Genomic DNA, 21,929 nt, shown 5'->3' on the forward strand with positions numbered 1-21,929 from the left:
GATTTCATTAAGTACTCTGGGCACAGCAAATTTGGATTCACATTTACAGTGAGATGAAGGAACCGTAGGAAGGACAGTAGGAAGGGATGCACATGAGCAGAAATGCTGTGTGCCTGACACCAGTTTAGCAGGGAAAAGAGCCTATAGGAAAAGAGAAGAGCTGCATTATAAACAGGAACAGTGCATTCAGGTTTGGGGTTGAGTTCTGCAGCCTCCCCCACAGCTATCCATCTCACCAGGCACTGATAACATAGTCAAAGAAGCATTTTGAGCACACACTTATTTCCCAGGCCTGTCAGACTCCCCACCTTGAACAACTGGGAACAGGCATCATGAAGCCAAAGTCAGGCACTTAATGTTGGACACTGTTGATATGCATTCTGTACTGATCCCACTTACTTCTGAAAGGCACATTATATTAAGCAGTTGCAGTATTTAACAGATTCAGCCTTCAAGAGAGACAGATGAAGCCATCTAGTACTGAGCCCTCAAACAAACTGCAGTGGGATGAATCAAGCAAGTATTGTCAAAAGAAGATGCTAGCTGAAGGAACAATGCCACTAAAATGCATAGACCTGCTTAACAGCCACTCATATAAACACCCCAGAGAGTTTGGGGAAAAACACTTGGTTTATGTCAAAGCATTTACAGTTGAACATTTTTCCTCATACTTAGCAAATGCCCAGTTGGCTCTCACCCAGCTAAACAGATTTGTGTTGAGATTTCTCATGGAAAGGCTAACATCAAAGCATGACTTTCATGGGTCTGTGTGTTTCAACATTTTAAAGAATTCCTTCTTTTGCAAAGCCCAGTAAAACGAAAGGTACCCCTGCCCATTCAATCCAAGTATATGTGCAGCACTCTTCAGGACTGTATCTGGCTGTTAAAACTGCTGAACAAATTTTGTACTACTGATGGTGAATGTTTACTCCATGTATCTCAAAGCAGCCAAGAACACTGCCTTGGCAAGAATCAAGAGATGAGATGGAATCAAGCTGAGCAAAACAATCCTTGGAGCATGGTCATGGATACAGCATAAACAAGGAATAGCTGGTATCTATGAAGATATACTGAATTAAATTCTTTCCCCTAAAAGCATTAGTATACTATCACTAGGAATATCTTCTGTTGAATCCCATCCTTTCCCCCCATTTACTAATGACAGTGAATATTTGCTTCTGTCAAGCTTCCAAGGCTTTACTTTCATGTTTTAAATGCTTGAATAGGCAAGAGAATCACGGAACCATCTAAGAACCACAGCGCGTCAGGGAAAAAAACAAAACAAAACACAAAGAACACAAAAAACACAAAAGCAGCAACAAAAAAACAAATCAAGACCCCTGAGATTTTAATCAGGAAAACTAACATGGTCCAAATGGCATTTATGACACAGGCAGAGAAGAAGACTAAACTGGATGATGCTTCACATGTCTGGGGGTTTGGAGGACGGTAGTTTGGGGTTTTTTGGGAGTTGGGGAGTTCTGGTTTTTGTCTCCTTTGAGATATATTGCATGCAATTGTGTATCTACACTCAATTTTGTGCTGCTGTCCAGCTAAGAGCAAAGATTTGGATCAAAGCTGGCTCAAAGAAAAGAGCTGTTAAAAGCCTCAAAGAGATAATGCACACCAAGAGGGAACACCCACTGTGTAAAATGCATATACTTGCCTCAGCTGCAAATGACCTCATCTACAAATCAGATGTGATTTAGCTGCTTTAGACAGCAGTTTCCTGTTAAATTTGATCAGTCTTTTTTTGCTGGACTTTATGCAGTAAAAAGGGGTTGGGTCAGGGGTTAAAAAGTGGGAGAACCTGAAGCTTCTTACCCCAACAAAAGTGAACATACACAGATGTGGATGAAACCTTGACCAGAAATTTAGTGCAGCCTAATGAACTAAACACTGCAAAATATTCTGCATTAAGAGGCAGTGTAGACTATTATTCACTCTTTAAAGTCTATAGATAATGTTTTTGCCTTCTTTACCTTAGATAACAAGCAAGCAAAGGCTTTTCTATAGTGCCTTTTCAACATGGTACCAGGCTCAAGAATTTGTTCTTTTCATCATCTCCATCTCTAGGAATTAGTTTGTTTGGAATTTGTTTTAAAGTCACCATTAAGCCAGTGATGATGGAAATGGTTTCCTGCAGCCTATTCCAGATTGTCAGATTTCTTATTAACCTGCTTTCTCATGAAAGCTCAGATTGTCCTTACTGAGAACACAAACCCCTAATCCTGTTTCTGAGCCTTATTCTTCTTAGGTTATACTGTCTGTGGGTGGGGATGGAATGGAAAAAAAATTTAAAAAGCATTAATTTTCTTCAAGGACAGACCTGGCTCCTGATACAGTAAGGCAACAGAAGCAGATTGAGGACCACTGCCAATATCCACAGTGTGTCCTTCCACCCTCACCCTCCCAGCTTTCCAGTCATCTTTCCAACAGCTACACTCTCTACTGCATCCTAATGTTTTGTAAACTTGTTTTTCTCAGCCTTGTGTAAAGGTAAGAGTTCAGAGATACTAATTTTTGAGGAGCACTGACACACATTTTCAAGAAAAAAAGCCGAGCTGATTTGCTGAACATGGAGGAGTATGAGACTCATATTCCCTTTATCATTGATTTGGGGATTACAATACTTTACAGAGTACCAGAGAGCAGTCATGCATGGAGGCAAGTGCTATGCACACACACAGGAGAAGATACTCACTGCAAAAGAGCATGCATTTAAAAAATACATATAGGCAAAAAGTTGAGACAGTAAGTATTTTTTGCATTATCTTACAAACACAAATAACTGACTTGACACACGTCCACAGCAAAGCAAAAGGCAGAAACTAGATCTCAGTGTCTTGCTCACCATCAGACTTTCCTTTCAATGCATCTCACTAGCAGGTTCCTTTTCCCATCTAATTACCTTTCATGGGTATTTTGATATGCCATGACAAAAGCACTGTTTGCTTCTCAGGAAAATTAAGACTCCTGATGGGAAAAATGTCAGAACCAGAATCTTTACCCTGCACAGGATATTGAACAGAGGAAGCCAGACATGAAAGCAGATCTTTAGTGATGGGATATGGGGGGAGGGAAGAGGATGATGCACTTACCACAGCTACCTCAAGGTTTCTGAAGATAAATAACAGGATACACTGTAGCAGTTGAACTTTTTACCTTCACTACATCATCCACCACTCAGTATCATCTTGCAGTCCTCTCTAAAAAGCAGTTAGCAAAGCAACCCACAAGAGGCTGTGGGAAACCATTTCATCCACACAAGTACATTTCTTCACTGAGACCACCTCCTCAAGCTACTGCTATAGCTATGACCCACGTAAAATGTATTTTTTATTACTCCCTAACAATCCAAAGCTACACAGACTCCAATGGGAACAGACAAGAAAGTGACATCCTGTCAGTAACACACTGCATGCAGATCTCGGAGGCAAGTACTTCTGCAAATCCAGTGAAAATGCAAAAGACAACCAAAATGCCCATTTCCTCTCATCTGTTCTCAGCACATGAAACAACAAACTGCAGAGACTAAAATCAGAGAATTCAGCCAAAACAGGACAAGGACAATATATCTCATAGCAACAAAGATGTACTGACCAGATGAGAGACTGGATCACAGACACTCCTGTGGTTCCTGCATGTACAGACAATGATACATTGCAAAGGCTTGCTTGGGTAAGAAGGACTCTCCAGATTGCACTTGATGTCAGCACAGTGTCAGCTGATCTTTTGGCAGCTGGCCTGCTCACATCTATCCACTTCTGCTCTCTTTTTCTCTCTAATGCTAACATCTGCCCATGTTTTGCATCAACAGAAAAGGTCAGCAAGACCCTAATGACACATTAAACCTGATAATCAAGCAATGCACCATTTGCAATTACTGTGTGCTTACTCTCGTTCCCATTATATTCAAAACTCAGCTTTTTCCTAAAAAAGTCCTAATACAGGGCAAGTGCAGAAGAATCTGTAATCTCAAATCTTACATATGTGCCATAGGGTTCAGTTTGGATAACACAGAAAGTATGTCAGAACACATAGATCTCCCCAGGCTTCCAAGAACATTAAAATTTGTTGTATCAATATAGACACAAACTTCTTATTCCAAACAATCTTTATTCTTCTATACAATGCACAATTACATCTCTGTTACAAACCAGCACGCTCATTTTCTGCACTCATACAATCACTTCAATTAAATATTGACCTGAGAATCCTAAGAAAAGAGACACCCAAACAAACCCAGCCATAAACTCATTTTGAGGCAAGTCTGTCTGAGTCAAACATCACAGTTCTTCATATTGTCTAACAAAAATCTATACTAGGATGGATATTCTCTAAATCCACTCATTTTGCTCATTCAATATACTGTAAACATTTTAAAACTGAAGTTTTTCCTGTTGTCTCCCCAATGCAGGACTTGCAGATCTCATGCTGGTGACCTATGACTGGGAGGTTCTTCTAATGTCTCAGAACAATTGTCAGTGCTGGAGAAAGTGGATGCAAAGACTTATTGTTTTCCCAGTACCATCTGGGGAAAACAAATCAAAACCCTCTAAGACTGAATGCAAAGCTGGACATTTTTGATGACTATTCCTGCAGCATTTGCTATAAAATTTACTCCTCATTTCCACAAAGAGCAGCTGTAATGTGAGATTTCTGTGGTTGCACAGATGATTTCTAACATTTTGTCTTGTCTTCTCACCTCATCATTGCAAGTTAACGGGTCCTTATTTTCAGCAGGGAAATCATCTTTTGATAGGTTCCTAATTAGTAAGGACATGAAAAGTAACTGCTTATCTAGACATGTTTACAACCTCATTCTCTTATTCCTATTTTTGGCATTCTTTGCCTCCATTGAGAAAAAAAAAAAAAAAAAGTCCTGCTCTTAGTACAGTCTAATACAGCACTTCACAAAATGCTATGAGGGTCCTTAAATGTAAATTGACCAATTAAAAAAAAAATAAAAATAAAAGGCCACAGGGTTAAACGTGTTTTCTTCTCTCTCAAAATCCTTTATTTCTTCTTTCAAAAGAAGAAATTATTGGAAACATTAGAAAACAATCCAATCATGGAGAGTTATCTGCAAGCTCATATCTTTCAAGTCATTATGTATTTGTGGTACACTGGAAACTATTCTCTAGATTAATGCCACCAAATAATCAATGGGATCACTCAAAGACTAAGGTACTGTACATGTTGAGTTGTGTATCCAGTGGGGAGCCCAAGGTGGAAAAGCTTATTAAAAGTGTTGATAATAGAAGTGGTTTTTTCATGATTAATCTAAATTTTGACATTCAGAACTTAATTGATTTGAGATCATTTGGGATTTTTCCTAAAATTAGGTCACAAAAAAGCTCATTAAAAATAGCACTGTGGTGTTCCTAATGGGATTTCAATAAATCTTTATGTCAAAGGCTACATGTCTTATTCTAAGAACTGCAAACCAGCACGCCTACAGAGATGGCAAAAGTAGGCAAGTAACAATGATTTTAAAAAAGAGAATAGATTCAGCATCTATTTATTAAATAAATCTTTTTTTTTTTTTTTTTCTAGCAAGTACATAAAAATACAGACCTCAAAGAGAACTACCAGTTATGACATCCTTTTCCATGTATCTGTTGGAAAAGCAGGTGATACATCCATGCTGTGAGGGGTTTCTGCTTTTCTTTTCAATGAGTTTCACTTGTTTATGTATAATCCCTAAGCATGCATTAATATATTGCTATATGTTTTGATTATTTTCACTTACTAGTAGAATAAAAGGTCTCTGGCATGGTGACTAAGGTGATTACAGATGTTTGCATCATACAGTGTTTTGGGAAAAGACTTTGAGTCCTTGAATTTTATATTAGCATACAACCTCTTGTTTATAGTTAAACTGCACCAATCTAAACTGGTAAGATTACTGGCATTATCTTTTTATGTTATAAAGACAATAAAACAAGTATTTTCTATCAACCTGCTCCCTCCCATTTCGACCTCCTCCTAATTCTGTGATGTACTTCAGCTCTTTGGAATTGATGGCTGCTCCTGCACCTGCTTGATGATGGTCACAGCCCACAGGTCCTGCCACTGTGCACCCCCCTTTGGAGCTGCAGCTGTCCTTTCCAGCCTGCTTGAGCCACAGAACCAAGAGATCTGTTGGGTGAAAAGGACAGGTCTGCTGGCATGAATTTTGCGGCTGAGACAATTGAGGATGGAGATGAGGTCAGTTATACTCATTACCTGTTCTCTAGATTACCTCACAGCTTTTAACCCAAACCAGAGAAAGGCTGGTTTTCCTTCCCTCAGCTCATTTTAGGTTTTTCTGGGGGGAAGGTGTGAGATTGGATGACTGTGTCTTGTTTTGTTTTTTGTTTTTTTTTTTTTTCAAATGGAAGAATGAATCAGATTGAGTTTGAGGCTCAAAGGCACAAATTTCTAGGGCCCACCTCACTGAGCTGGTAATGATTTTATTCATTACTTGCCTGACATTATGCAAAGAGTCTTGGGAACTGAATCTTAAGGTCCAATTAGTGCATTTTATATTTGACAAGCTTTATTTAGGGTATTAAGTAATTCTGGGATAATACTTGGTTTTGGAAGGAAGATATCCATTTATCTCCCATCCAAATTTTGTGAGGTTGACTCCAGTCAATGCAGAATGCTTCAAGAAACTGTTCAATAAATGGCAGTCACATTCCTAGAAAGGTGCACTCCAAACTACATCCACTTTTGTGAGTTCAAGGATATAAAAATCTCATTAAATAATTTTAGAGACAAAGAAAACTAACAGAAAAAACCTGGCTATAAACACAAAACCACCAGTACAAGTCAGCAAGAGCCACAAAGACAGGTAGCATGAAAATACTTCACCAATTACTATATTCCAAAATAACACTAATTCTCTGTTAAATTCTCTTGGGAAAAACAATTCTAGTTAGCCTTCATGCAAAGCCTTCTGAAATAGACTACAGTACATTAACATTGGCTTATTATATGAATAGTGAACAGAGACAGCAAACTGTGCAAAGAGGAAGAACACAGAGCATGGAAACTACGTGATCCACACCCATAAGTGTGGAAGGACTCTTAAAATACACAGGCAGTAATTCAGAGTTACAGCTGTAGTTAAGACAGAAAAGGAAACAGAAGCATTAAAATGAAAGACAAGTAAAAGCTATCCTCACACTAAACCAGTTTCAAAAGTATGGGTGTCTCTTTTTTTACAGTGGGTCTAAAATAGGGGAAGATTTAAGCAGCATCTATTTTGGGCAGAGTTTCTAAACAACCTGCCTTTTTTTAGGTATTCATATAATAGGCTGAAACCACACAAATACTGGCTAAACACTATTTGAAAAGACTTGATGCTTTGTCAGCTTCATATAAATAAGTGAAACATTAATTTTTATAGACTATAATAGGTAGTCAACAAAGTCTTTTTCTTCTACAAAAATGGGGCATATTTCTTCTACCTGTTCTTTCCCCAAAGCTATTCCTCCTAAAAGGCAAATGATTGCAGGTTTAAAAAATATAATTAAGACATGCCTGAGCCTTTTTACAGATAGTAACAAACTCTGCATGAAACTGGTAGCAATCAGCACCAATATAAGAAAGTGAAAAGGAAATAATAATTTTTTACTCTCATAGAAAAGAATTCCACACAGGAAAGCAACATATTTTTGGTATCTTACTTCTGATCTTTTAGTTTGTTTGCTTTTAAAAGAAACCTTTTCAGGTCTATTACTCCAAAGTGCAAACTCCTGTAATTTAGGCACAGAAAAGATGAAATAGTTAGAGGTAAGTTTTTCATTGACAAATGTCCCATTAAGGAAAAAAAAAAAAAAGTAAAAGAAAAAGTGGGAACTTAAAATACACCATTAAAGAAACAAATCTATTTATTCCTCCTACAGATGTAGCCTGCTAAATAGGAATGAAGGAATATTTAAGTACAGAAGCTAAAAAGTCATACCTTAAAATTCTGCAAAGCCTGTCATCACTTCAATAGGTTGAAAATTACTACAATTCATGCTACTCCTTATATGCAATGTGGAATATGAATAGTCTACATTAACAAGAATGTCCAGGAAAGTCAGAAAATGCACTGTATTCTCTGCTTTCTCAGCAAGAAGACAGGCTAAGTGTGATTCAGAACACCTAAGCTAAGCAGGAGCTATGTTGCTAACTCAGAATCTGTCAGAAATCACCTCTATAGGTATCACTATATAGGTGATATATATAGGCCCATATAATACAGACAATTGCTTCCCTCTGAAACCACAGAGGGGGTGAAGTCTGCTGGTACTAACATGCCCAAATCAGGCCTAACAACAAATAAAAAATTCCCCAGAAGATCTACAGAAATGTTGCAGTGGTTCAAGTCAAATAGCTATCCAGTAGAAGCAGAGCTCAAAATAGAACATAGATGGAAAGAATCTCTGATGATATTTTTTACAAGATAATATAAGAAACCAAGGAAATGTCAGAGCAGGGGAACCAAGACTCTCAGCTAGGCAAAAATCGATGTTACCATCAACAGGATACAAGTCCCAGTTAACACACCCACCTGAGAGCAGTTCTTAGCATATGGTCTTGAAAGGAGAGAAGTCAATAGCCCTGTGGTGGCTCACTAATGGGGCAAACTGGTTTAGAGAGCAGGAAATGGAGAAGGGATGGCAAAAGAGCACAGCAAGTCATCTTAGGGGAAAGTGTGGCAGGGCAGGAAAAACAGCACAGTTAACTGTGATGGAGAAAGATGCAAAGAGGTGGATTCAGGACAGGAGGAACTCAGGCAGAGACAGGCACACGTTTCCCCAGGCAAGAGCGAGCTGACTGATTGACAGGCTGCTCAGAACAAAGCAAGATGCTTGGGGAAGCTGTGACAGTAAAGGGAGAGAGAAGAGACAAAAAGGACTGGGAAGAGATCATCAGGAAAGCTTCACATAAGTATTATTTGGCAACAAAAACAATGTGTGTTAATGCTCTGTGGGAAAAGACCCCCAAGTTTTTCAGGTCTGTCTCTCATCTTGAAATCAGGCAGAAAAGTTTTAAGGCTGTAGTACATAAAACTTTGCTGTAGCTATCTATGCTCCTTGACAGCAGCAAGGCCTCTTCCACCAACACTGCTGTCTGAAGAGCCATGAAGAGCTCTATAGGTTTCAGTCTGGAAAAAGGTCCAATTGCAGTTTCTGAATATTGCAATATCACTCTCTGAAAGTTTGAGTCTGACTGTCAGGAAACCAAGTAAGACACTAAAACATTAAAGCTTTATTTAGTCAGAGGCTTCAAAAGTCAATCCCTTCCTTGTTCAAGGGAACAATCATTTACCATGAGGCAATAACTACTTACATTGAAGCAAGTGCTTATATATTACATATTTAAGGTCTGCTTGGCCTCTTTAATGCAATACAGGCAATAATATTAAATAAAGGGACAGCAATGCCATGCAAGTTTGCAGTGCTTCAATCAGAAACTCCTGGCTGGGCATTAAGCAGTCCTCAAAGGTTTGGCTCCTGATGCTGCAATATGGGGTTCTGCAAGTCCTCCAGGACTATGCTGGAGCACAGTTACACAAAACACATGAAAGGCTGAGTTTGGATGCTGCTTTAGACCACCCATCCATGAAACCCCAGCCTTTGGGCTTGTGACAGAAACACTCCTTTATTGTCAGCACAGCTTCCTCCTTGTGTTGCCTTGCAGATTGGCACTAGTGCCATTTTTCAGAATTGTGTGGTACCAACAACAAAGCCAACAAGAAGAAAAATATCAGTAATTCTAGAAGAACTGCTGTGCAGAGCCTTCACAGGATATTCTACTGAGTGGGCTTCAGGCCTGGAAAGGTACTGGGGCAGGTGTGGCCTCTAATACTCCAGAAGCCACATAGAAAAAGGAAAAGTGGTACTGCAAGTTTAACCTTTCTATGATACCCTGAAATCTACAACAAACCCATTTGCAGCAGTTACCTTTTATTGTCCCCTTTAAGTCCACACACTAGTTTTTGTACTTTGAGCAGCTAGTTAGTACAGTGTCTTCTTTGAAGAGCTGGATGTGCTCATCCTTTTTACTCCAAAATCTGCTAGTCATCAGTTTTCTCTATGTACAAAGAACACTGAAGAAAAGTGTGAAAAAGGTAGATACATAGAGGGCAGTACTATGGCACTCCAGCCTCAGCCTAGTTTCTAACAGATATAGACATTAACAGCTGAAGTACATGACAAACCTGGCTTAAATGCAGCCCTGTGGAGAATAACAGCACCAGCAGAATGAAAAATTGTCTTTAGCTCCCATAACACTCAACATACCCTAATTTGTGTACCAAAGCAGACCAACCCTAGTTTTTCAAAACAGATAAAATTAATCCCAGCAAGACATGGGGGATAGCATCTTTAGTATTCAATTTGGGAAAGCAACTAAGAGCAGCTGGTGCAGAGCAGCATGTCTCCAAGCTAATCTCTAAACTGTTATCCAGTCCCAGAGTGCTCCTATCATCTGCAAGCACAAAAATGTGACAATTCAGAAAATTAATGTTAGTCCTTTTTTTCTTTCCTCAGTCTTTCAAGCCTGAGAGCTAACAACTCTAATAAGAAAGAAAAAAGAAAAAAGAAGACAAAATTATTTTCCAGATAAGTAATTAGACTGGCATGTCTTATTTTAGACAGAGATTACCCAGTTAAACATCAAAAAATATTCCATCTCCTAGGTACTTTTTTATCCTGTTGCCTGTTTGAACAAACACAATATAATCTATTTTTGCACTACACAATCACCATGGGTACTAAAGGATGAGACTTTTACACTTGGGATTAATTAAAGGTAATGTCAACACTTATGCACACATGCACCATAATCAAGAACTAATCTTTCTTTGCAAGTGAAAACACTAAATTAGTCAGCTAGTTTTTGTAGCAATTTTGCTCTATTTCCTCAAGTCTGCTTTGTCATCCTTCAAATTATTATTAAAACAGTGCTGCCACAAAATCATTCAGAGCAAATTATCTGCTTGAAAAGTATCTCTATAGACAGGTATAATTTTTAAAAGTTAAAGCAAGAACAGTTTTCTCCAGGCATTCTTTCGAGCAATATAAAACTTGTACCAAAGAAGTAACTTTTGTATTTATGAGAAATCCTTTAACGCATTTCTCAAAAAATGTCATTTACAACATGAAGCTACATAGACAATAAATCTTGAATCTCTTTAGGATAAGTTCAGCAAATACTTTAAGAGAACAATACAGAGGTACAGGCCTACCCATCTTACTGCATATACTCATCCACATCTGGCTCAATGCTGCATGGAGAGACAAACCAAGAACATGAAGAAGAAACCAAGGAAAGGCAGGTTTTGCAAAGAAAATTAAGGCAGAAAAACACCATAGGATAAAACTACTTCCAGAAGCATATGGTAAACAAGATACACCCTCTGTTATTATGTTACCCCAAGGCTGGGGCAGAGTTGGAAGTTTTAAAGCACCTATGGATGTATATAGCATATCAGGAATTATAAACTCTGGGATATTCAACGTTTTCCTCAAATGCCCAATTGCTAATATCACAAGACCAGGCAAAAGTCTCAGATCTCACTCTTAAAATTAAGTAACCATTGCTGCAAATCTCTATTATTTTGTGTTTTAGCAGAGGGAACTTTGAGGACCTGAACCACAAAAGTTCAAGTGCAAGAGCACTATTGGAAGGAGTTCCACCCCAGGGTTATTTGAAACCTCACCAATGTCTACAACTAGCTTGAATAGTGAGTTTTGACCAGTGGCAACAAGCTAACTGCACCCAATTACAGTAGCTTGGACTGGAATACTGCAGAAATACTTAGACCAGGTTCAAGTCTAAATATGTTGGAACAAGAGACAAAAAAAAAAGTAAGCTGGTTCCCTCCATATGGACAACATTCTTCTCTTAAAAGGACAGCACCAATGTGAGACTTCCCTTTAAAAAGACAAAGGGATCTTCTGTCCATTGCTACATTACAGAGTACTGTCTACTGAATTATGCCTGCCCTATGCCTCTGTAGCCATATATGCACAAGCAAAGCAGCAAAGCCACCTCCCCTTCTCCCTCTAGTAACACCTTTCAATTTGTTTTTTAAAAATGCTCATGGACAAAGTAGTTCTCTCTATGGTTATAGGTAATTTCTTTAACAGAAGTTATTTAAAACAGACTGCAGTCAGATAACTTCCTGTTCTGTAAGTAACTTCATCAATTCCAGTACAACTTACTCAGCACAAGAAAGACACCAAGGCTCAACTTCAAGCTGTTTTCAATAGTTAGGATTGGGTGACAAACAGGAAGAAGTCAGTTTCCCAAGGCGTGAGTTTTGTGCCTCTGAGCACAGGAAGAGCAGAAAGCCAACACACATTATCAGCATGAGTGTCTCAGGTGTCTCGTGCAAAACTGTCCCCTTTAGAACCAAAACTGCTAGGAGGCACTGATCAATAACTATATGTAACTGAATTGTGTAAAGCTGAAGGAATCCATCCGGAAGTAAATAAAAAAAGTCAGGGAATCTGCCTGGGGACATAAGCACATCCAAAGGAGAGATCAACAAAACCTAACATATCTGTGATCCATATTTCTGGGGTTTTTGGACAGGTATAAGCAAAAGTGACAGCAAAACATCTACTCTAAAATGTAAATTACTTGAGAAATCCTTCTTAGCAACTGTTTCCTTGTTTCATGCTTGATACAGAAAACCACTTTAAGTATTCTAGTGATACAATTAAAAATTAATAAAAGGAAAGAATTCAGCTTTGCAGAGATCTCAGGCACCTCTGACTAAATCTGTTGCCTTCAATGCAATCTCCAAGTCTCAAATGAAATCTGAGGTGCTTTAGACCTCATCTTTCCTCTGGCAAGATGCTATCCCCATAACCCTTCAGCAGAATAAACTAATAGATCATATAATTTTTCACCTCTTTGCTACAAGACATTCTAACATGCCTAGCTGTAGAGTCCCCAGCAAGTCAGTTCAAGCTAGACTGGTGTTAGTTGTACCAGTAAAACCAACAGAGAAAACAATCTGAGCCAGCCCTTCGTTCCCATCCTACTACCAACAGCAGGCTCACGTCTCAGTGTACAGACAGCTGGGCTGAAGCCCAGACAAACACAAGTGCACTTACACCTTGACAAAAACACTACTGCTGATGAAAACAAGCACATCCTGTTTCAGCTCATTTCCAACAGTCACCTAGAAAACTCTTGACTTCGCTTAAACTATGTTTAATTACATTAATTAATCATTTCTCGGTTCCAACAGTTTGCAAGGCAGAAAGGAGACAACAGTTGAAGCTGTGCTTTTCTGTTCCTCAAAGAGCAACAGGCAGCCCCTGAACCTGCAATAGCTAAACCTCTCACGTTTTGTTGATGAACCAGAACATGACACCATTCATTTAAAAGTAATTACTTTTTTCATCTAAAACTATCAGATGCTATTAGAGTCATTAGTTCTAGAAGTATTTCTGGGTTTTGTATATTGCTTACTACCTTTCCTCATGTCAGCTTATCCTATTTCTCCTGCTAAAAAAAGGTACAGATGGTTTTCTTCTTTCTATGATTCTGTGATCTATCTGTATGTCTGTATGACTTCCACAGAAGTAAAGGTTTGATCCAACACCCACTGATGTCAGAGGAAGAGACTAGTCAGACCATAAAGAGAGGAAAATAGCCAGAATGTAAAAGGTCTGTTCTGACCAATTTAGTGTCTGGCTTTCAGAGTTTTTAATGACACCAAGTGCCAAGAACAAAGACTCCCTCAGCTGGAGTTCTGGCAGGTATCATAATCAGACAAGATGGGTCTGTGTAGTCTTCATCCTCTGTGTACTTATCATCATGAACTCCATTTGAACACTGCAATCTATTTATGCTCCTGCAACAGGACAGAACTTGAAATTTTTTTTCTAAAAGGAAACCAACTCCCCAAACCTCAAAAAAAAATTTACATCTTTTCATCCTATCTTCTATTACCTACAAAAGATTCTGTTGACCATAGTTAGTTGAATACACACCCTGTACAGCCAAATTTAAGAGTTTCTGTGTATATGAAACAGACATGCATATGTAAGTTTGCATATTTGCAAATATCTACATCTAAAGATGTTTCACTCATTTCTCTGTGTCCATAGCAAAAAAAACCCACAAAAATCCAGCAAAACAAACAAAAACAAAAACAAAACAAAAAGTTCAAGTATTTTTTTCTTAAGAAATCTGTCATTATTGATTCAAATTGAAAGTGGAAAGTGGCCAATATGTCAAAAAGGGAAAAAAAAACCCATAATATTTTGATTGGCCTTTTCAATGTTTTTGGAGAGCTCTAGAATAACACACTATATAAGAGACAGCTACCAATTGTATTCTATTTCACTGAAATTAAAAGCCAATTTCAAGGGTAGCAACAACTCTGTCCAGAAAAATAATTTACCATCACGAGTTGTTTCTGTTTTTAGACTTTGTTTTTCTTGAGCAATAAGAAAGCACTGATTTTAATTTCTCAAGCACTAAGAAAATTCCCCATCTCAAAGCCTACATTCACCCTGCCTGGGAAAGAGCACATACATAATTTTTCACTACACTGTAACAATCAGCAACATCATTACACCTCACATCTGTCTGGGTTCTGCCCACCTATGGCCACTCACCCCTTCTATCAGCAATTCCTTGGACAAAACCAGTGACAACAAAGGAAAGCAAAGCCTCCACATTCTAAACCAGGTGGTGACTTGTACCAAAACATAAATAAAACTACCCCAAAACCTGAAGAGCTATTTCTGAAGTTTCTGCTTATGCTTTTTCTTGGGATATTCTCAAAGGACTGGAACTCTCAGCAGTCAACAGCCACATTTAGCTTTTTATGTCACCCTCCTGTGAGTCGTGTTGCATTTTTCCCCCCATGAAGCAAGTAGCCATAAATAGATATGGGAATCCAAAAATATGAAATTAGTTTTGTGAGATTTGTTTTCTTTACTTAAAAAGGGATGATGGTTGAAAGAAAGAAAGAAAAAAATCATATCATACAGTGCAATACATTTAATTACATTTAGAATTGTCTAGGGAAAAGAAAGATATGAGCAAATTGACCATCTGAAATGAAACCCAGAGTTTTAAAGCACAACAAAAAACATACAAAAATAGAGAACTTTCCCAAAGTCAGAGTACAGGATGTATGTTTACTTCATGCACAACAGACATTACTGTCATGCCTGATTAATAGATATCATACCATGGTAGTCTCAGATCCAGCTACAAAGTATTATGTTGAGCAAATACATGAGAAGTTTCTTCTCCTACATGTCCAAAAATATAAAAATGGTTCTACCTAAGCTACACCACAACAGTTCCCTTATTGCCCTGCCCTTTTGCCTATCTGTGTTGGTAAAAACTGTTTTGCAATTACATCTAGATAACCACTGCTAATGACTCAGAGAAGAATATTTATAATCTGGGATTTATGCCATCTTTTTTTCAGTGAAAACTGATTAAAATTATTTGGCCATATTGCAAACATAATTCAGCATCTTTGGCAATGTTTAGAAAACTGTGATCACAGCTTCACGTGTATTAAGACAGGTGGTCACCTGCAAAATTTCATGCTGATGCATCCAAAGAACAGATATTCAGCCAGCCATTTGAATTATGGGTGAAAAAGATGGGGGGGGAAAGCAGGAGATAAGATCCAAGAGGGCATGATTAAGCAAATACCCTGTTCCTGAGAGGATAAAACTGCAGCATTAAAAATAGACACTGTGCAATGCCATCTCAAGTGTTGCATTTTATATTAACAACAAATTAAAAACTAAGACTTCTATAAAAATATAGAAGATAACTGATTTTGATACAAAACACCATCTTAAAATAATCATTTAAATACATTATCAAATTGCAACAATATTTCTCCCTCACATCTCCTCTTTCCTCTTAACTTTGTCTGAAATCAGTTCTCCAATGACAGGAGCAAATCCACTTTGCTTCAAGCATTCTTCTGGCACCAAGAAATGGAAGCAGGGTATCAAGTTAATTAAGAGCATGATATTAAAAGCTGTGTTAGCAGCAAAGTGAAGGTGCAGACAGCAGCAGATTTTCTGTGACTCTTTATGGGAGAACTTGTCTCCACTTCCATCTGAAAGTCAGCATCTAGTGCTCTGAATATGGAAATTCAGTTAAAGCCTGCAGGTAAAGCAGCAAGATATTTCAGATTCAAGCAGATATAAGAGAGAAATTCCAGCTCCAACAGGTAGACCACTGCTGCTTATATGGGGCTATGCCTTCATTTGTAGGATTTTCACACAACTTTTAGCAAATCCTTTCCAGAGGAAAACAGACCAGTCAGCCTGACAGCACAATCAAATTGACAGTATCATATTTCCAATGCCTTCCAACATGTTGCATGTCCCTCTCATCACTCACCACCATGTTTTACAGTAAAAATCATCTTCATGGGGACATCACAGATGTCCCATTCCAGCTTAATGCCCCTCCTGCTGAGAGGAGACTGCTTCCTTACTACTCATCTTACAAGTTTACTCTGTCATTTCAAGGATTTCCACACTGATCATTACTGCCAAGAACATCCCCTTTAGCCTAAACTCTGCCTTCATTTCCACCCCTGCTAGCACCCAATGCTGAGTGCTGCAGAGGAATTCAACATCTGATAAATGCAATGTCATACACACTCATCAGTACCAAAATACCACTTTCCCAGGAGGTCTCTGGGAAGAGACTTTTTTTAGCATTTGAACCACACAGACACAGAATAACAGGTCTGAACAGCATATGGTAGAGTTGCTTTGTGTAAAAATCAGACAGAAAAGAGCAGAAGGTGCCTGAAAGGCTACATGGAAAATGGTTTTAGCTGGGCTGCCAGAAAAAGAGAACCATGCTGGTATTTTGGTAAATATAAGCACATTCTATATACACATAGAGATGCAGTTGCTTTTTCTCCCAGAAAACTTCACTAAATCTTATTAAAGAATATTCAAATGAATTCCCAAAAAATATTTAAAACAACCCAACAAAACTATGCAATGATAACAAGGAAATATTCATCTTCCTTTTCAAACTTCCTTTCAACCTACCCCCCACTACCTTACTCACAGCACCTGCTCTCAGCTGTGTGCAGCATACAATTTAGGAGAAAACCACATCTACACCCAGATTATTTCCAGCCACACCCAGAACAACAGGAGAGCACAAATATATCCTGCACCATTTTAGTATTGCACTCTTGTCAGCAAACAGTAATCTCAGATAAATGCAAGACTCTATTGCAAAGTATCTCCACTAAACAAAGTAAACTACAAAAACAGCTTTTCTCTAAGTTACCCACCTGCACAATGCATTTAACCAAACCTTTCCTACACACACACACACCCATTCACCTTGTAAAAGGGTACAACAGCTGTTCAAAGGCAAACAAGAATGCAGGTGATGGGATGGGGAAGGGAGGGACTGACTTCCATTTGACAGCTTGGGAAGGTTTAGCCTTTGGGAAGGTCAGGAAGCAGCTCTTTGGAGACAGAGGCTGGCTAGAACCACCTCTGATGCTGCCTAGCCTCCAGGAGGATAGAATTGTTTACTTCCTGTGTGATGTTACTTAACTTAGGTCCAGTAGGAAACAGAACAAAAACCTTTATACCCCATATGGTACTCAGAGCTACGTGACAGGAAGGATTACAAGCCAACATTTTCATAATGCATCCAACTTCCAGCTTCAACACAAACTTCCAGCCACAAGCTTTTCAACTTGACAAACAGCCTAACCAAGCACCCTGTCAGAAGTAAAAAGATGTTCATTTAGACCAGGATTACAAAGTGGTATGTATCTTGCAGCTGACAGGAACAGGAAAGATGAGATCCAGAATGCAGAGTTACTAACAATATAACCAAACAATTTCTTGTTGAAGACATAGTCAACTATCAACCATAGTTTTATTTTGAAGTCATCTTTCTTCCTCTATGAAAATTAATTACATTTGCATACTCTTTCTACCCACAGGATAGCCATTTAAAAAGTTTTCATATTAGTAATTGTCACTAAAATCAAAGTAGCTTGAGAATATTTTTGGATAACCATGCAAACTAAAATATTATTTTTATATGCATCAGCTGCAATTAATGTTTTTCTTTGATTTAGGTATCTATAGCAGTCAGCATGGAAACCTCATGCTTTACTTCTAGGTTTTCTTTCTTCCTCTTATGCTTTAGTGTGCTGTTTTTGATAGTAGAGCAAATTCTAATAACTTAAAAATTCTACACAGCCTCTTTACTGGACCTTCTAATTCACACAGTACCTTGAAGGTACTCCTTTAAAGCATTTAGTATTTTTAAAATTTATTGTGCAGATGGCTGCTTCTCCTTTCATTTTCTTTCTGACAAATGCAAATCTCCCAACTTCTAAACTTTTGTGTACTTTCATTTTCTGACTGCTAATTCTGTTAATTCACTAGTACCAAAATTCCCTCAGAGTTCATAGGTCCCCTTCCTTTCTTTTTTTAATCTTTTGAAGAGGGTTGTTTTGGTACTTTTTCAAGTCTTCCTTCTTGCAGTTCTTTATGTTCTGCTGATCTTCAATCAAAATTCTAGAGTGTCTTCCATTGTCTCCTTCCCAGCAGTATTATGAAAACGACAGATAAATTATATTTTCCCTATATTCTCCATAAATTAACATCAGAGTTTTCTAAAGTCTGTGTGCCTAGAACTCACATATAATCCTGCCAAACTTTCACAGGCAGACCATGCCTCTCAACTTGTGCTCTGCAAGCACCCTTTCTGTTCAGTTATGTATCTCTTGCCACATTTCACAGATCCCCTGTTTCAACTGATCCAAATTCTAGTCTACTTCCAATCTGGAATCATAACTGCAGCAATGAAGAAAAAGGGGCCACTGGAAAAAAAAAATCTCCTTTTCATTCAACTTATAGAAGCAACACTTTCTCCTTCTACTTATAGAAGTAACACTTATATTTTCTTTTTTTTTATTCCCAAGCTCTTGCAACATTTTAGGTAAACTGAAGCTCTCCTCCTTCCAGAGCCACACAACATTACCCTCCCTAGAGGAATGTGTCTTCAAGGGCTCTCTAACTGGGATGCTAAAAAGTAAACAAACAACAACAACAAAAAGGCAAAAAATAGATGGATTCTTAACACTTCTTGGTTCCTCTAGTCCTCAGATCTCCCAGTTTAAATTACACCAACTGTTCACAAGCTCTAATTTATAAATCTCAGCAGCAGATCTCAGATAGAAAGTATCAGACCAAGGAGAGCACAGCACTGCCACAACATTTCTCCCTCCACACCATTTTCCTTGACATCACCCAGGTGCTGGGAACCTCAGCCACAGAAAAAGGCTGAATTAACTGCTCCACTTAGGCATAGGGTTACCCTTAGGGTTATGGTTGAGAAAACCACAAAGCTTACAGTTCCAGGGACAGTGTTATTACAAAAGGCATGCCAAGGGGAGCTCTCCATTAAAAACAGTCAAATAGCATGCTGTGTGTCACCTGAAATTCTGCTATTCCTGAAACCCCTCTTGACTGATTGTATTTTGCTGCGTTTTCTTTTTATAGAGTATATAATCTGGTCATAAAAGAGTGCTTGCTTCCAGCTTGAAAGCTTCTTGGGAACACAGAACTATAACCTGTCATTCATATATTAAGTACAGAACATTTCAAAACACCATGACACAGCAATTACAAAGTGAGAACCTGATATAGAATGAACAAGGCTTTTTTTCCATATCCATCTCTAGAACATCTCCAGAAGTGAAGCTGTAAATCCTTAGCTGTTCCTGGATCTGTGTCTCTAGCACTGCTACCACAGCCACTAGTATTTCTAGCAGAAATATAGTTCTTACTGATACTTCCTGGAAAGGGTAATTTCACTAAAATACAGACTGGGTCAAACTAACAGGAACACGTATTCTTGGGTTATCTGTTCTTGCCAAAAGAAACATATTGTAGAAAAGATTCAATCAGAGCATATGTAGTTTTCTCAAATCTTATAAACTTTGTAAGATGAAGTCTGTCTATTACTTGAATTAAAAAACTCTAAGTAATGCTGACAATTTAGATGGCAGCAACCATACATTTTGGGTTAATGTTTCCTCACAGTTGTTTGAGAAAATGTACATTACTTGGGAAGAGAAAGAGTTTTGCTAGACATCAAAGCAAAGATGCACTTCAACATTTCCACTATTCTTTCCTAAAGAGGAAGGGAAGGAAAATCTCTGTTGACAGTGAAAACAGTTCCTTGTTAGCACAAGATTTCCCCTATTTTTCTAATGGTCAAGTGATTTAAGTGCCATCACTAGTTCCACACTACTTTAAAAACCTCTTATATGCCACTGCATGTCAAACATTACACTGCTATGCTACTGAACAACAGCTGAGAAACACAGGCTCCCCTGAAGTGAATGAACAGTTTGTAAAGCATTTTCTAATTGTTCAGCACAAGAGGAGCAATCAGAAGGTGGGACCAGTAGCATCTATGCCTGTAACTAACCTGCTCAGCACCACTTCTTAAAAGACTGTTCTTTTCACTTGCTTACATTCTTCCAAAGTGTGTGCCCAGAATTTTTTCATGCTCAGTGTTTGTCTTGGACTGGTTTTTAAAGACCAATCATCAGTTTCAGCTCAAACAGTTCAGCTGCTACCAAGAGTAAGGACTAAAGGAAAAAAAAAACCACAAAAACAATCAACTGTCAGTCTTTCTATTCCAATCCTTTAAAAAGTCACAGCAAACACAGATCCAGTAGAGGTTAACTCATAACTAAAATCTCCAAAGATGTCAAAAGAATGAGTACTCTTGATTTCCACAGGTAACATAGCTGCACATGCACTGCTTTACAGGCACCCCAAGGGGTTCAGAAGACAATTCCTTATAATAATCATTCAACAGTTTGGCTAAATATTGAACTTGGCAACAGAACCCATATTTCTACAATAAGCCTTCAGAGATAAGAAAGGAATACAGGTAAAAATGGCCAAATCAAAAGATCAGAAGTACTGAAGAGTAATACTGGCAAGTTGTCAGAAGACCAGGACTGATGTTTGGAGGTAGAAATAAGGTCAGAAACAACTTGGCTGAGAGGAATCATTGCAGTAAAGAGCTGGGAAATTGCCAGAAATGGGCAGATCAAATAGATGAGACAAGTAGCATAAGGAGGAAAACCAAGGGGAGAAGTCTAAACTAATGCAAGGAGGTTGGGAACCATCTCTGGGAATGGGAGAGATACTGGACACAGATTTCAAGGGAGAACCAGCCAGCTTCTGCAGAAAGAATAAAGTACCAACTAGCTTGGGTGTCCAACTCAAGATACTCATGATTCAAAATTGGAAGTATACAGCTTTTTACATAATATATGCAGTAATAGATCAGAGGGCTTAGATATTCTATGAAACTGAAACCAGATATTATATCAGGCACATATCTGAAAAATATTGTACTGACCAAAGGCAAAAGGAAAATTTTCAGACTTGCTTGCACCACACAGTCTGAGGAGTGGTAGAGTTGTGTCACAGGCCTCTGGAAGGATGCAGCTCTTAATTAAGAAAACAATTTTGTCCTCCTCTTCCTTTAATCTCCTGCTTTGATGGCTGTACAGCTTTCAATTTCTGCAACAAATCAAGCTGTTACACTCACTGATGGTCTTTAATGAACAGTTCATCCCCAGATTAGACTCTTCCTGTGCACTAAATACAACAAGAAAAAAGTAGATCATCTAACTAAAGATTGAGCATAATTGGAATCCACTAGACCAAACCATGGTTACATAGATTGCTCTTTTAAGACAGTTATTTGACAGCAGTGTGGGTCATTTGCAGTTTTAAATGCTGTATCCATGCCTCTGAACTGCCACATTTATAGCACAGCATTGTTTTCCATTTGGCAGGGAATCAGTTCTCCCAGTCTCAGAAATAATGATGGATGGTCCCCCCATACTTTGG

General features: G+C 38.3%; 1 protein-coding gene across 16 annotated transcripts in view; it reads right to left on the bottom strand.

Moving 5' to 3' along the window:
* Nucleotides 1-21,929, bottom strand: part of INPP4A (inositol polyphosphate-4-phosphatase type I A) — a 113,962-nt gene that overhangs the window by 82,083 nt on the left and 9,950 nt on the right. The window lies entirely within an intron of this gene.

The sequence above is a fragment of the Erithacus rubecula genome (assembly GCF_903797595.1).
Source record: "Erithacus rubecula genome assembly, chromosome: 1".
Lineage (NCBI taxonomy): Eukaryota > Metazoa > Chordata > Aves > Passeriformes > Muscicapidae > Erithacus > Erithacus rubecula.